The sequence below is a fragment of the Panthera pardus genome, unplaced genomic scaffold, assembly GCF_024362965.1.
Source record: "Panthera pardus isolate Hobbes unplaced genomic scaffold, ASM2436296v1 HiC_scaffold_21, whole genome shotgun sequence".
In the NCBI taxonomy this organism is placed as follows: domain Eukaryota; kingdom Metazoa; phylum Chordata; class Mammalia; order Carnivora; family Felidae; genus Panthera; species Panthera pardus.
In genome coordinates this window covers 38,145,707-38,161,426 of record NW_026526777.1, presented here as the reverse complement: position 1 = coordinate 38,161,426, position 15,720 = coordinate 38,145,707, and the positions used below count along the sequence as shown (strand labels likewise).

Here is a 15,720-nt window from a genome sequence, read left to right as displayed (position 1 = left end):
GAGCTGTGAGATCATGACCTGAGCCAAAGCTGGACACTTAACCAACTGAGCCACCCAGGCACCCCGGTTGAGGACACATCTTAGGACACACTGTTTTCAGTGAGGCACAAGAGGAGCCAAGGAAGGAGACAGAAATAAGTTAGAGATGGGAGGCAAACTGTATTCCAGTCACTCCAAAGGAGGAAGGAGATTTTTCAGGAAGGTAGTTAGCAGCTGCATCAAATTCATGAGGATTAGTGAGGACAGAATTCAAGAAAAACTTTTACGTCTGGATGTTAGTGTGAGAATTTCAGAACGTGTGCATCTGTGCAGAGGGAATGTGGGAAATCAAATTTAAGTGGACAAGCTATGCGGTGAAGGGAGTTGGACAGAGTCCTCTCTCAAATTTGCTGAGAACAGGAGGGAGGACAGAGAAAAGATAGAGGTGTTTGACTAGTTTCTTTGTAGGTGCTCCACCATTAACTGGATAACTTGCCCCAAATTTTCAGACTACACACCAGTCCAGTTTAAGATCTGTCTGTTACACAGCATCCCATTGTATATTCCATTGCCATTGGCCAGTCAACAGATAGTTGCTGATAACCTCCTAGAGCAGCAGCATGGACTGGATTCTGTGGAAGAAGATAAAGACATGTAAATACAAGGGATGGCAAGAGACAACAGGTCAGGAGAAACTACATATGAACCTGCAAGGAACCACACAATGAGAGGAGCCAGGAGTAATTAACTTGGTTCAATGACATCATGGACCCCTGTTCTGTGCTAGGCGCTGGGATCTGGTTAAAGGATGAATCTGGGGTGGGGGGTGGGGGGGGCGGTGCACCTGAGTGGCTCAGTCGGTTGAACGACCGACTTTGGCTTAGGTCATGATCTCGTGGTTTGTGAGTTTGAGCCCTGTGTCGGGCTCTGTGCTGACAGCTCAGAGCCTGGAGCCTGCTTCGGATTCTGTGTCTCCCTCTCTCTCTGCCCCTCCCCTGCTCACTCTCTGTCTCTCTCTCTGTCTCTCAATAACAAATAAAAACGTTTAAAATTTTTTTTTAAAAGATGAATCTGGGGGCTGCGCATGGTCTCCACTTAATGGTGGGATGAGTCGACCGATGGCTTCAAAGCTGGAATAATGAGGGGCTGGAACAGCAGGCAGGTGTTCCTAAATTGAATTTGGAGGTTGACTTTAATTAGAGTGGGGAAGAGAAGGCAGTTTCCAGCCTCTGGGACACACCTGGGAAACACACGCATGAGGACTGCCTTCCTGTAAGCCAGTGAAATCCCCTTCTGACCATGGTGGATGTGGAGGTCTTAGGGGTGAATGAGATTACAAAGGTGATCCTGAAAGCTATATGGTAACATGGAAGAGGCAACCCCTCCTTACAGCTTAAATGAAAAGATGTTCTTCGTTTGTTGTTTTGTTTGTTTCTCTCCCACCATTTCTCTGAGCTGGAAGCAGAAACGTAACTTCTGTGTCATGATCACCATGACCACTAGTTAGGAGAAACATTTTCCACCCAAATAGAAAACAAATAAATGCTCACAATCTATGATATTCATGTGAGGATCCACATCTAGACCAGGGAATGCTTTATCACTCACCTTTTTGGAAGAGGAGGAAGGAAGAGTTCACCCTAGTCATCAGAATCAACCCACTCTTCCACCCATAAATTGCAAGGCAGATGCAAACATCCTCCCCAGATGCCCTGTCATCATTGTCATGAGACCAGGACTTTGCCCCTTGAAGGACTCATGTGACTCCAAGATCCTCTCCTGCCATTTAGCCTCCATCATCTTGGTTATAGTCTCAAAGAATTTGGTTGTACTTTATTCTTCTTAATACCACTTGGTTTAACTAGAGAACTCTCTTGGGGAAGGGGGGGGGGTTGACTATTAGCTGTTTAGTCCACTAAAAGATAGTCTAAAACACAGGGAAATGAGAACCTTCAAAGCTTTAGAAGAGCATGGTTGTAAGGAAGTGACTTTATGGTGTTCTACCAAGGACTATATTTCCTCAGGATAAAACAACAGGAAGCAGAGAAGATGTCCACTGGGAGAGGACTGTAGATCTCAGCAGTAAGTCAGAGGGCAGATGGGAGTTCCTTTCACCAATGATATTCCAGAATGGCTGTCCTTGAGTTACATGTAAGACTTTGTATATCTTCTTTGATTAACAATTTACCAAGAACTACAAATTTCAGGTAGGTCCTGGGGGCTTGGAAACTGTGGAATTGGCACGAGATTCTCAGTGAAGAGTGGCAATCCTGTCATCCAAGTCTTTAATATCCATGAAATAGATGTGCCAACAGCAGCTGTTTAGCAAATCATGATCATCCCAAAAAAGGTTCCAGTTCAGTGAGTTTTGAAGAGTCTACAACATGACTCTTCTATTCAATCTGCCCTCGGTAACTGACTTTTGGAATTTCTCGGGGGTTATTTGGGACTTTTAGTGTTAAAATCACGGGTTAGCTATAGGAAAAAGGGCCTAATGATCAGGAACAAAAACAACATAGTCTTAGGCATCTCAATATACTCATCTCAACTGGTCTCTCGAGAAGGGACCCATGAGGTGTGTGTTTGTGTCTCTTCTTAATCTTACTTAATCTTTGTATCAAAGAATGAAGAACACATGGCGCAGTTGTGCTGTGGTAATAAGCACACGAAGATGGATACAAAGAAAGATTTCTTTTGGCGTCATTGCTTTAGCAGCTATAGGCTCATGGCTGGGGTGTGCGGGCTGCTGTGAATGAGATGAACGATATACTTTGTTAAGACTGGCCACCATTCCTGAGTACAGTCTAGATTCCCTTAACACACCCTGAAACCAGCAGGAGTTCTGACTTTCCTTTACAGTGTGGCACTTCCTGATTCCTTTACCTTTTTCTTTCCTCCTTGATGTGTACAACAAAACTTTTGGCAATAGTAAACCGTAGTACAGGGACTCAGAGCTCTCGCTCAACTGCGTGTTAATGGTTTCTCCAAGGGTCTCCGTGTTTTACCAAGGAAGCAGGGCCAGAGAGAAGTCCACACATGAGAGAGAAGGCTCATCGATGCTCACAGTTAATCCTTCAACCCTCTCCCCTACTCCAACCACTGCTGACCCTACTGACCTTGTGTTATTTATTTTCTCCCCCAAATTGGGGCTGGAAGTTTACTTTCACTCAGTTTCACCTGGATACAGATGTTAATAGGAACAAAACTCTATTTCTAGACATGAGAACTTGATTTTTTCCTGCAGCCCAGATCTAGAATATAAGAACCCATGGGGGCGTAGCAGGAGACGGGTTTACTCTGAGTGAAGTTTTCCCTGTTCTCTCCAAAGAAGGTGACTCTTGGGTTAGCTCTGGCCACCCGATCGAGTCTGGAGTCTTGGGGCTTCACCCTACCAGCTCCTTTAGTGTGAGCTTAATAAATTACAACACGAATTCTGAGAGACCACTGAATTTCTCAGACACTCCCTTTCCAGCAGTGTAAAAGGGGGGAATAATGTTCCTCCTCCCTCAGGGTTGTTAGGAGAATCATGAGCTAAGGTAGTTTTGAAAGTGCCTGACACAGTGCTTCTCAGGAGTTTGCCTCTTTGTCAGCTTTTACTTGAGCTGTTAGAACACTCTTTGTCCGCAAGAATGCTCGGGAATGCAGGTGCAAAGTGACCCGTTGTCTTAGGATGGTGGGGAATGGGACACAGTTAATGGGAAATGACTTCAGTTTACTGCATGTGCTAGTAATCCTGTGATGCCATCGCAAAACAAAAAGCACATGACTACTCGAAAGCCCGCTGTACCTGAAGAAGAAATTGGATTCGACTCAGAAAATCAGACTGTAAAGCTAATCGCTCTGATCCAATAACGTGGCCCCGCAGAGTGGCATCATCAGCCCTGAGACACAGAGAGGAGGAGAGAGGGCAAGGAGGGAGAGTGAGGGCGCGGGGCTGCCCAGCTCTCCAGACACTCAAGCCAATGAAAAATTCATAAGGAGATGTTTTATAGCCAGTGTCTAATATCACCGCTGGGTCACAGACTGATCTGAGCCAATCAATAGGATTCATCGTCCTGAAAGGAGCTAGTAGTGATTGTATGTTTATGAGAACTGGGAGGTGCCCAAGCCAAGGCCAGTTTCTAGTTACTTGGTATGTGTCACCCTTAAAAATATAGAACTTAGTTTGAAAATGGAACCCAAGACCTTTAAAAATATTGTGTAGGGGGGAGGAGGAAAGTTTCTTTTCAAATCTAGGTGTGGGGAGGAGGGGATTTTTGAATTCTTTTTTTAAGTCAGCTTAAGGACTAGTTTTTAAATTGAAGCTGCTTTTTAGTTTCAATCTTTGGTGGCCATTTATTGTATCTGAGTTCTTTTTTACTTAGCTCCAGAATTTGTGTTTATTTGTTTTTTTATAACACTTTAGCCTCTGTGTCAAAATCCTCTAAAGACAAATGGAGATTTATGACACTGGAATCATAAAAATAAAGTAATATAGAGTCAGTTTTGTCATTATTTATAACCAAGTTCCAGGTTGGTTTGGTTTTTTAAGCCATTTTTTTTAATGTTTATTCATTTTTGAGAGCGAGAGTCAGCAGGGGAGGGACAGCAGATCTGAAGTGGGCTCTGTGCTGATAGCAGAGAGCCTGATGCAGGGCTCGAACTCACAAATTGTAAGATCATGACCTGAACCAAAGTTGGATGCTTCACTGACTGAGCCACCTGGGTGCCCCCAGGTTGGCTTGGTTTTTAAAAGCTTTTAAAGATCATAGAACCTTCAACTTGAGTTTGAGGGTTTGCTTTCTATACAGGCAACCATTTAAGGGCAGAAGGAGGTAGAACAAAATGAGCCTTAAAGGTTATGTGCTCAGAAGTCTGCTGAGGATTCCAGGGGAAAGCCCACATCAGCCTGTCTAGGTGAGGAAGCTCTGAGCAGGCCAGGGCCTCCGTGTGTGTGTGTGTGTTCCAGGCGTGGCTAGAGCCCTCCCTGAGGTCTCGAAGAAGATCCCATTGAACGCCATCCCTCTCACCCTCACAAAAATTACTTTTCAACAGGTATTTAAACACCAAGAACTCATGAATGAAAAATCTTGGAAAGCCAACTTGTGAAGCAGGAAGGCAGGAGAGGAAGAGGGTCAGGACAGGATAAGGGATTTCATCTTTTCCCTGCTGATGGTGTCAGGACAGAAGCTATGTTCTTGCATCTTTGTAAACAAACAGGATTTCTTTCCATGGTTGTAAAAGTGACACAAGATTATTGTGTTTGGGAAATACAGAAAGAAAAGTAAAAAAAGAAAAATAACTCCTATGCCTACTGTCGTGGAAAGTCCACTTAACTAGATGGTGTATTTTCTTCTAGGCTGTTACATATATAATATACCTATATATATTTATATCTGCATCTGTATCTATATCTTCATACATACACATACACACACTAAATTAAAATCATAAATAGTAATAGTAAATGGTTTTATATCCTGAGTATTTAATGTGTACTAATTTTGTAATCACTGTGCATGTCAAAATATTCAGATAGGAATTTTTTATTGTCCGGTTAGAATTCTGTTAAAAGAATATGCCATTATGTGCCATTCCTCTATCGACAGATGGGCCATGCACTTTCACATGACCCCTACGTGTTTGTTCATGCATGCTGATAGCTCTCCCATCTCTCATTAAATAAACCACACCTGAGCGGTGCCACCTATGCTGAGGCCTGCCCATTTCCCCAGTCACAATTCATCACTCCTGGGAAGGTAATGGTAGGTGTGGGGGGGAGATGGGCTTCGGGGGCTGACAAGCCTGGGCTCCGTGGCTGGGGCAGCACTCACCAGCTGTGTGACCTTGGGGAGCTTCTTTACTAAGTCTCAGTTTCCTTACCTATAAAATGGGAGTAATACTCCCCTCCACAGAGTGTTGATACGATGATTGAGTAGAAACATGTATGTGTTCATTCCCTTCCCTCTGCCCTTTTTCAGTTTTCTGGCTTCTCCCCAGAGCAGTATAAAGTGGTGGTTAAGCGCTTGAGTGAGTTTGGGGCGCCTGGGTGGCTCAGTCGGTTGGCATCCGACTTCGGCACAAGGCACGATCTCATGGTTTGTGAGTTCGAGCCTCGTGTTGGGCTCTGCGCTCAGAGTCTGGAGCCTGCTTCGGATTCTGTGTCTCCCTCTCTCTCTGCCCTTCACTCGCTTGCGTGCACGCACTCTCTCTTTCTCTCTCTAAATAATAAACATTAAGAACAAAAAAGAGCTTGAGTGACCTTGAACAAGCAACCTAGCCTTTGTGCCTTAGTTCTTCCATCGGTACCATGGGGATAATAGTACACTCATAGGTTTGTAGGGAAGATCAAGTCAGACAATCAACGTAAGACACTTTGTTCCTGGTACAAGTAGGAGAGCAGTCCTTCTTTAATAGTCTTACAGGACCTCTCACGAAGTCATGTTGCTGTTTTTACCAGGCTCCTTGATAGCTTCACAGCAGATGATAAGTTCCCCGCCGTTGGCTGCCTCCTGGAGTCACTGTCTGGTGAGGCTTCAAGCGACCAGACCTAGGGAAGGGCTCTTCCTTACTGGTGGCCATATCTTGCAAGGGGTCACTGAGACTTTCCCAGCAAGCCCTCCTTGATGGGTACCCGGCCCAGAGGAGCCCTGTAGAGTAAGTGGTCTGAGACAGGGAGATGGTCCTTAACCACTGCTCCACATCCAGCTGTCAGGCAGGAGGAAAGGACGTTAGGCTGTGAAAGAATTGCCTGGGCTCTGACCGAGGCATTTCCCAGAAAAAAGGCCTTAGTGACCTCATTCCCCTATTGGGCCTACTTCCCTTGGCAGGGAGAGTCTTCTTCTGACAGGAGGTGGTAACATCCTTACTTTGGTGCCACCAGGCAGGGTCATAGTGAGAGGGCAGGATTCACTCAGACACCAGGGTGTGGTGGCACCTTTGGAGGGTGTCTGCCCTGCCACCAACCTCCATGCTGTATTCTAGCATTGGCTCTCAAAGCCTTGTCCTTGGACCAGCAGCGTCAGCCTCACCTGGGAATGTATTAGAAACACAGATGCTCAGTCCCGCCCCAGACGTCCTCAGTCAGAAACGTGGGGATGGGCTTCCCAGCACTTGGTGCTTTAATAAGCCTGGAGGTGATTCTGGTGCTCTCTCAAGTTGGAGACCCAGTGGCCCATGGGAAACAACGGGGGGAGGAGAAGGGGGGGGGGAAGGCTGCATGGCAGTCCTCCTTCCCAGGCCCTCTCTGAGGACGAGCTGGGTTCCTGCCTGACATTCTTGTCTCCATTTCTATTGTCTATTTGAGCTGGTTTCAGCAGATTGCTGAGCTAGAGAGTTCTGAGTAATAAAGCAGGGATCCTTCAAAGAAAGCCTGTAAGAGAAGTGAAGCTTTGGGGTGCTCTCTGCTTCAGCAACTCCCCCTTTGGGTATCCTCAGAGTTCAGAAAGCCTGGTGGTGACTACTGTCACCCTCATTCTTCCTTTTTGGGCAGACAGACAGACCATGCCAACATGGTTTGTCACACTGTGTCCCTCAGAATTCAGCCCAAGGAAGAAGTCAGATGTATGCACAAATATTTAGGTACAAAGATGTTCATCTCAGTATTGCTTATATGGGACAACAGGGGGCTGGGGAGGTAACAACCCAAACAAATTAAAGCACAGCCATATAATGGAATACTCTGCAGCCACTGAAAATAGCATTTTCATTGGTCAAGAGGGATATCAATATAATGTTATGTGATAAAAGTTCAATACAGATTAGTATGTACAGAATAAATCCACATATATGCATAGACAAAAATCTAGAAGTAAACACACAAAATGTTAACAGTGGTTACCATTTCTGGGTAATGGTATCACAGAATGTTTTTATTTTTTTCTTTATACTTTTTAAAACAACGTTTATTTGGGGCGCCTGGGTGGCTCAGTCGGTTGAGCGCCGACTTCGGCTCATGTCACGATCTCGCGGTCCGTGAGTTCGAGCCCCGCATCAGGCCCCTGTGCTGACAGCTCAGAGCCTGGAGCCTGTTTCAGATTCTGTGTCTCCCTCTCTCTGACCCTCCCCCATTCATGCTCTGTCTCTCTCTGTCTCAAAAATAAATAAACATTAAAACAACGTTTATTTATTTTGAGAGAGAGAGAGAGAGAACATGCACATGTGTGCAAGTGGGGAAGGGAGAGAGAGAGAAAGAAAGAAAGGGAGAGAATCCCAAGCAGAATCCTTGCTCACATGGAGCCCACCTCGGGGCCTGATCCCACCACCATGAGATCATGACCTGAGCTGAAGTCAAGAGTTGGACGCCCAACTGACTGAGCCACCCAGGTGCCCCTCTTTATACTTTTTAGTACTTTCCAATTTTCCACAATGACTGTGTGTTACTTTTATGAATAGAAGAAATACAATAACATTGAGTAAACTGGGGTTTTACCCTTTTACCCCTCCAAGTCTCAGTTTCTTGTGCCTCTAGAGCACCCCTCTAGGACCCTCCATCCAATGAGGAAAGAGTGATTATTGGCAGCTCATCCCTCCAAAATATGTTCCCTTGTAGTCTCCACTTTCACCATATTGTTTATCAAGAATCAGATGGATCTGGTGGCTGTTTCAACCCTTTGCCATCTTCCAAACACCTTACTTTGAGGACAGCAGTGATTAGCTGAGTTGTCATTACTGGAACAGCCTCAGAGGTAACCATGCCAAGCCCAGACTGCAGACAGGTCTGGCAAGAAACGCAAGAAGCAAAGCCAGAGTGGGCCATCAACGCACAGGGGAGACGGGAGCGGGGTCCAGTTGTGCCACTGGGACTAGTTGGAGCTGGCCATAAGCTCTGCCTGGTGCCCCTAGGACAGAGCAAGCTCTGCGTTGCTTCAAAGTCAGCGGGCCCAGCTGTGGGCAAATTCAGGAAGCCAGAAAATAACATAGCAATCCAGCACAGTGCCTGGCAAATAGGGGAAACTCAGTAAATATTTGTTGAGTGGAGTAATAAATGAAGCTTCCTCACAGGCTCTGGCAACCAAGACCCTCCGTGAGAGGATGCCATCAGGGCCAGGGGTCTGGGCAAAGAGAAGCTTGCAGACAAGGGGACTGGGGAGAGAGAGCTTAGCTGTGCATCAAGAAATGGGTGAGGAACAGCGATAAAAGCAGAGGCCTTCAAATCCAACCCAGCTTTGGATCCCGCCTCTCCCACTCAACAGCCTGGTAATCTAGGGCAGTTTACCTAACTTCCCCAGGCTTATTTCCTCCTGGGCTACCTGGGGATAACTCTCTCCACCTTGTGGGGTTTTCTGTTGCTTCCATGAAATAATGCAGGGCTTGCGAAGGACAGTTACAGATCTGCTCCAGTGGCTCAGCAGCAGCCTGAGAGCGGATGAAGGCAGGAGCCGTACTGTGGTCTGGGCCAACACCCTACCCAGGCAAGATCAGACATGCTGCCACTCGCCTAGAAACCTGGGCAGGTCTCTGGCATCGGGCATCAGCCCTTGTTGGCAACTGGGACCTCCACCCCTGCACTGTCTGGGTCAGGGGCCGGCCTGGGGGTGGATTGAACAACTGAGCTGGGGAAGCAGAGAGGCTGGGAAGTGAGGAGGGGGCTGGCTTCAGAGACCAAAAGGGTAGGAAGCAAAGGTAAGGTGAGGGCTTGGGTACCCAACAGGATCCTCAGACAGAAGATACATAAGTTTGGCTTTCTCTTCCTCAAGGATGGGTTTATTTTTTTTTTTTTTTAATTTTTTTTTTTTCAACATTTATTTATTTTTGGGACAGAGAGAGACAGAGCATGAACGGGGGAGGGACAGAGAGAGAGGGAGACACAGAATCGGAAACAGGCTCCAGGCTCTGAGCCATCAGCCCAGAGCCTGACGCGGGGCTCGAACTCACGGACCGTGAGATCGTGACCTGGCTGAAGTCGGACGCTTAACCGACTGCGCCACCCAGGCGCCCCCTCAAGGGTGGGTTTAGAACCTCGTTTACGTGAGGTGACCTGTCTCCACGAGGAGTTCTTACAGCTCTGGTGGGTTGTGCCCCAAGGTCACCCAGAACTGCCATGCACACACTGTTTTCAAAATGACTCCCTAAAGCCATAGCAATAACCAGAGGCCTCCAAAGCCAAGTCATCTTCAGAGATAAGAGGCGCTTACCCTACACACGCATTCCTTTTTCTCACACCCACTGGTTCTTCTTTTGGGAGCTTTCTTGCTGCCAAGTCCTGCCCTCATACTTTGGGGTTTATCCTCACTTGGAAAATACATCATGTTCATTGTTGCCTGGCTAATCCACCAGCCTTGTCATTCCCCCCTGCATCTTGGGCCAGATTTGCCAGCACACTTCCCACTCTGTCAGGGCTGCCTTCTGACATATCCCCCCTTGTCTTATGTCCGGCTGTGCCAGACCATGAGCTTCCCTGGCGTGAGGGCCCTACGTCATTCGTCTCTCCGCCCTTTGCGGATCTGAGCACCATGTCTACATAGCAGGTGCCCAGCACTGGCTGGGTGTAATAAAGGGGGGTTGTAGCGGACACTATGGATTGCCCACCCAGAGGGTTTTATGACTTCTTCTCCTGGCCTTCTCTTTTGGGGGGAGATTGGAAACTTAATGCAGTTGAACCTTCAACAATACAGGCTTGAACTGCATGAGTCCACCGGTGCATGGATTTTTACAATACGGTACCTTAAGAGTTTTTTCTCTTATGATTTTCTTCATAACATTTTCTTTTCTCTAGCTTGCTTTATTAATAGAGTATGTAATAATATAACCTATACGATGCATATTGATTGGGGTGCCTGGGTGGCTCAGTCGGTTAAGTGTCTGACTCTTGGTTTCGGCTCAGCTCGTGATCTCTCGGTTTCATGAGTTCAAGCCCCATATCGGACTCTGCACTGCCAGATTCTCTCTCTCCCTGTCTCTCTGCCCCTCCTGCACTCACACTATCTCTGTCTCTGTCAAAATAAATAAATAAACTTAAAAAAATGCATATTGATTTACTGTTTATGTTAATGATAAGCCTTCTAGTCAACAGTAGAGGTGAGGTTTTTAGGGTATCACAGTTATACATGGATTTTCCACTGCACAGGGACTTTGTGCCCCTGATCCCCACATTGTTCAAAGGTCAACTGTACTCAGTTTTCCCAGCTACTCTCACAGATGGAAGTGGCCTTGCGAAACAGTGCTTGCCGATGAAGTATAAGTGCAAGTCTTCGAGGAAAGCTTTCTTTCCAGAATAAGGCAGACCTCTCTAAGAGGAGCCTTTGACCATTTTGCCAATTCCCTTTCCTTCTTACCTGGAATGCAGACATGATGACTGGAACTGCAATAGCCATCTTGCAACCATGAGGCAATAAGCAACAGTCAGAAGGGCCAAGTTTAAAAAAAAACAAGAAAGAAAGACTGTAACTTGGTTCTTCTTTTTAAATTTTTTTAAGGTTTATTTATTTTTGAGAGAGAGAGAGAGAGAGAGAGACAGTGCGAGTAAGGGAAGGGCAGAGAGAGAGGGAGACACAGAATCCAAAGCCAGCTCCAGGCTCTGAGCTGTCAGCACAGAGCCTGACATGGGGCTGGAACTCAGGAACCATGAGATCATGACCTGAGCTGAAGTCGGACGCTTAACCAACTGAGCCACCCATGTGCCCCTATAACTTGGTTCTGGATGGCATCATTGATGACCATTATTGCTAGGTTGGCCAACCTCTTGGTTTGCTCAGGACTGAGGGATTTTCTGAGTTATAGGATTTTGATATAAAACAGGAACAGTCATGGGCAAACCTGAACCCTCACCTAGGGTTGGTCACCCCATCCTAGCCCTACACTGCTTATTTCCAGAAACAACTTACTATGTAATAAAAAATAATCAGGCAAAATTGTTATTTCTAAGATTCGATGAACAGACATGGATAGAGTTGTAGGTCATTGGTTCTAGCTGCCTTCACAGAAGTTATCCTAGTTGAGTCTCATAATGATTCTTCATGGTAGGTTTTGTTATACCCATTCTACAGGTCAACAAACTGAGGCACCAAGAGGGTTAGCCCAACTGGAATATAAGTCCTGTACATTAATGCCATGCCATTCTCCCCTAAAGCTATTGTGGCTCATTTTGTCTTAACTCAGCATGTGATTATTTAATGTTATTCTCGGAATGGGCATTATGCTTTTCAAATGAATAAAGCCACTGTGAGATGCAGCCCTTACCTTTCTTTATATGACTTCTTTCTGGACAAGTCGAAAAATCCTGACTTGTTTCTCCTGACCTGACTCGTTTCTCCATCACTACTGTTAATAAACAGACAAAATTGGTTTGCATAGATGTAATTTTTAAAATTACTGTTGAATGAGTCAAAAGATGCAAAAGGGAAGTGTAGCAAAAAGTCTCCTTTGTACCCCTGCTGCTTTATAGATGAATATTAGGAAAGCTTCCGTCGGTTTTGAACTGGTGATTCTGAATGTGAGTAATAATGAATGATAGCCCCTTAAACTTGTATTCAGCTTCTGAGATTACAAAATGCCCTCAAAAACACAGTCTCATTTTCTCCTCTGAGCTTCCTCCAGATGTTTTCTTCAGACTTTCATGTCCTGGATCTCCCCCTCATCTGCTGAGCCCAAGACTGCTCTCTGGGTCCCTTGTACCTTTTGCAGGCTATGTGCCTGTGACAGAGACTTTGCCCTGGGTGGTGCAGAGCCTCCCAGGGCCTTCTGGGTGTAACTGTCGGCTCTCTTTGTGTTCTTTATGTCACTGACTGTGGGGAGAACAGGCCGTCCTGGAAGGTCTGTTGGTTGGGCTGCTGGCCTGTGCTTACATCTGTATAACACGGGAAACCCTCAAGACTCACTTTCCCTGACAGTTTGCTTATTTATTCACAGTTTGTTCCTCATTAAAAATAATGTTTAGGAAGCATCTGTAATAACATAGGAAAGTATATGTTAATTGAGAAAGCATGATATATCAATATCTCTGTATAGCTACGTCTCTCTATAGCGTATAATTTAGACTGAGAGCAAAGCCTTTGTATAGACAAATTCTGGAAATAACGCATTCTTTCATCCCTCACAGCCCAACTGTACCTTTCCTCCAGAGTCCCTCATCTCAGCTGGGATCCACCTGGCTTCCTGAGCCACATTCCTTAGCATTCTCATCCTGTACCTGCGTCACCAGCACCCCTTGCCCCCTGCCAGGCCAAGCTGCCGCTTGTCCAGCTCACAAACCCATCTGCTATTCTCCATCCCCACAGCCACCCCCCAGTACAGCCTCCTCAGCTCACAGGTCGCTGTAGCATCCTGAAATCCAGTCTTCTGGGTCCTAAGTCTTGCTCTGCCTTGGTGCACTCTCTCCATTTCAGTCCGGGTCCTCTTTTTTTAAAACAAAAACTAGGGGGCGCCTCGGTGGCTCAGTCGGTTGAGCGGCTGACTTTGGCTCAGGTCACGATCTTGCAGTTCATGGGTTCAAGCTCCACATCAGGCTCTGTGCTGACAGCTCAGAGACTGGAGCCTGGAGCCTGCTTTGGATTCTGGTTCTCTCTTTCTCTCTCTCTCTCTCTCTCTGCCCCTCCCTTGCTGTAGGCGTGCACGCGCGCTCTCTCTTCTCTCTCTGTCTTTTAAAAAAGAAAAAAAAAAAGAAAAACTAATAATTCTATAACACGCCCTGCTTAAAGGTCTAATTGTGCCCCATTGTCCTCAGGAATGAGTTGAATTCCCTTCCTGGTCTGGCTCCTGCTCACTTCTCCAGCCCTTCTCTTGCCTTTCCAGGCTCTGCCTGTCACCTGCTGGCTGTTGCTAAATTCTGAGCTCAGCCCTCAGTCTCCCTTCCCTCTGGCCACTGCCTGGGGGCTCTGCCTGCTTTGACCCTTCCCTGGATTTAAGCCTACTAATCCTTCAGGTCTTAGCCTCATGGACTTTAAGGAAGTAAGGTCAAAACAAAAACATCAACCAGGTTATCTGAATAGTGATAGTGGATTTTCATCATGATGTATATATAAAACTCAGTCAATCTAGCAACCATTCATTCATTGAAGAATCGTTAATTCAGACTTATTAGACATCATACATGCAATGGCCCAGGGTCCCACTGGTTCTGGGTGTCAGCCCGTATGGTCCCGTAGTAGGATTCTTCTTGCAGATTCACTCATTCGATCTGCATTTCCATCTTTCATTTGTATTTGTTCAATAAATGGCCATGCAAAAATTAATCAGAGAAGGGAATCCTTGTTCTCAAGCATCACAGACTTACAAACACATTATCATGCCACATGGTCAGGGCCATGAAAAGGAAGGCAAAGCATTGCAAGGGGGTTGGAGGTGGTCTCATAACAGAAGGGAGGTTGAACTGACCAGTGTTAACAGGTAGATGGGGCATAAGAGACAGGAACAAGAAAGCAAGGGAGAAAGGGTCTTTTCAGAAGAGGAAATGGCAGGTACAAAGGCTCAGAGATTAAAACCTGGCTCTCCCATGACTCAGGTGACGTGTGCACAGTGGCCAGAGTGCTAGGAGCCATGCATCCCCCACACCCCATCTGCTGTTGGTACTTTATCCTCAACCAGAATGGAAAACCTTCCTCCTCTTCCCCTTCCAAGTCCTACCTATTCTTGAGACCCACTCAAGCCCTACTTCCCTCATGAAGCCTTCTCAGACTACGTATCAGACAGATGCACCCTTAATTCCATTCTGGTTTGTACGTTGCCATTCAAAATTTCATTAACAAATCTCACCTTCCTACCGAATTGTAAACTCCTCAAAGACAGAGACTGTTATACACATTTATCCTCAGTTTTGTGGGCATCCAGGCAAGAAACCTGGTGCTGCTCTGTGAATACTTGTTGAAGTAACACTAGCCAGGCTGAAATCTCTAAAGGCAGAGTCCCAGGCAGCACCCACGCACCAAACCTCAAGCAATGACTGATGAGTTTCTTAATCCATGCCTTCTGTCCCCATACAACACCTGCTAAGAAACCGGATCGTGGGTCTGTGATGGGTGTTAATTAGGTATCATTAGCCTGATTTTATGATTCTTGGAGAAGAGGTAAGTAATAATATTACAAGGAATTTAAAGGGATCCCCATTAGAAGTGCCTAGCTCTAATCAACCTTTGAATTTACTGTTAATGAACTTCTCACCCATGGAAAGTAAAAAAAAATGTTGCCATCTGTGTAAAGCCGTGAACTTGTGGGCAGAAGAACCAGGTCTTTGGTCCGTCTGTACCATGTATCAGCCCTGTGACTTTGGACAAGTAATCTATGCCCCTTTAAGCCTCGGTGTCCTCAGTCTTTAAAATGGGAATTATAATACCTCCAAGGGTCATAACTCCACTCACAGGGCTATTGTAAGGATTACGTGTGGTAACAATGTGAGCATGGTTAGTAATATGTGAAATGTCATTTAAAAACCAGACAGCACAGTAATTTTTATTATAAACTAAAGTCCTCTTCTGTCTGTTTTATTCCCAGTGTTCCAAAACCCAGACACGAGCTCTCCACAGGGGAGTAGATTCACTGTAGTTATTTTAAGGAGAAAGAGTGTCCATCATCTCGTGCCTGGGAGACCTGTTGCCATCTTCTCAGCGGCTGTAGCTGTTGGAATAGTCGTGTCTGCAGTCCCCAGGGCAGTGTGGTGCACATGAGGTAAGGTGCCCTGGCATGCTCAGTACCCCAGTGGAATAGCACCTGCTCAGAAAGTTGCCCAGGCTCAGCTTTTCCCAGGGAGAATTCTGTGTTACAGACTGTCCCCTTCAGAAAGAGTGTTCTGCTTGGATTTGTCAGGGAAGGTGGTTAAGCAATGCAAAC

The 15,720-nt window shown here is 46.0% G+C and overlaps 1 protein-coding gene across 2 annotated transcripts in view; it reads left to right on the top strand.

Annotated features, from left to right (window-relative positions):
- Window positions 1–15,720, top strand: part of PACC1 (proton activated chloride channel 1) — a 168,433-nt gene that overhangs the window by 27,792 nt on the left and 124,921 nt on the right. For both annotated transcript variants that reach the window (XM_053909142.1, XM_053909141.1), the window contains exon 3: window positions 15,385–15,558. The gene's annotated coding sequence lies outside the window, so the exon portion shown is untranslated. The remainder of the gene's footprint in view (window positions 1–15,384; window positions 15,559–15,720) is intronic.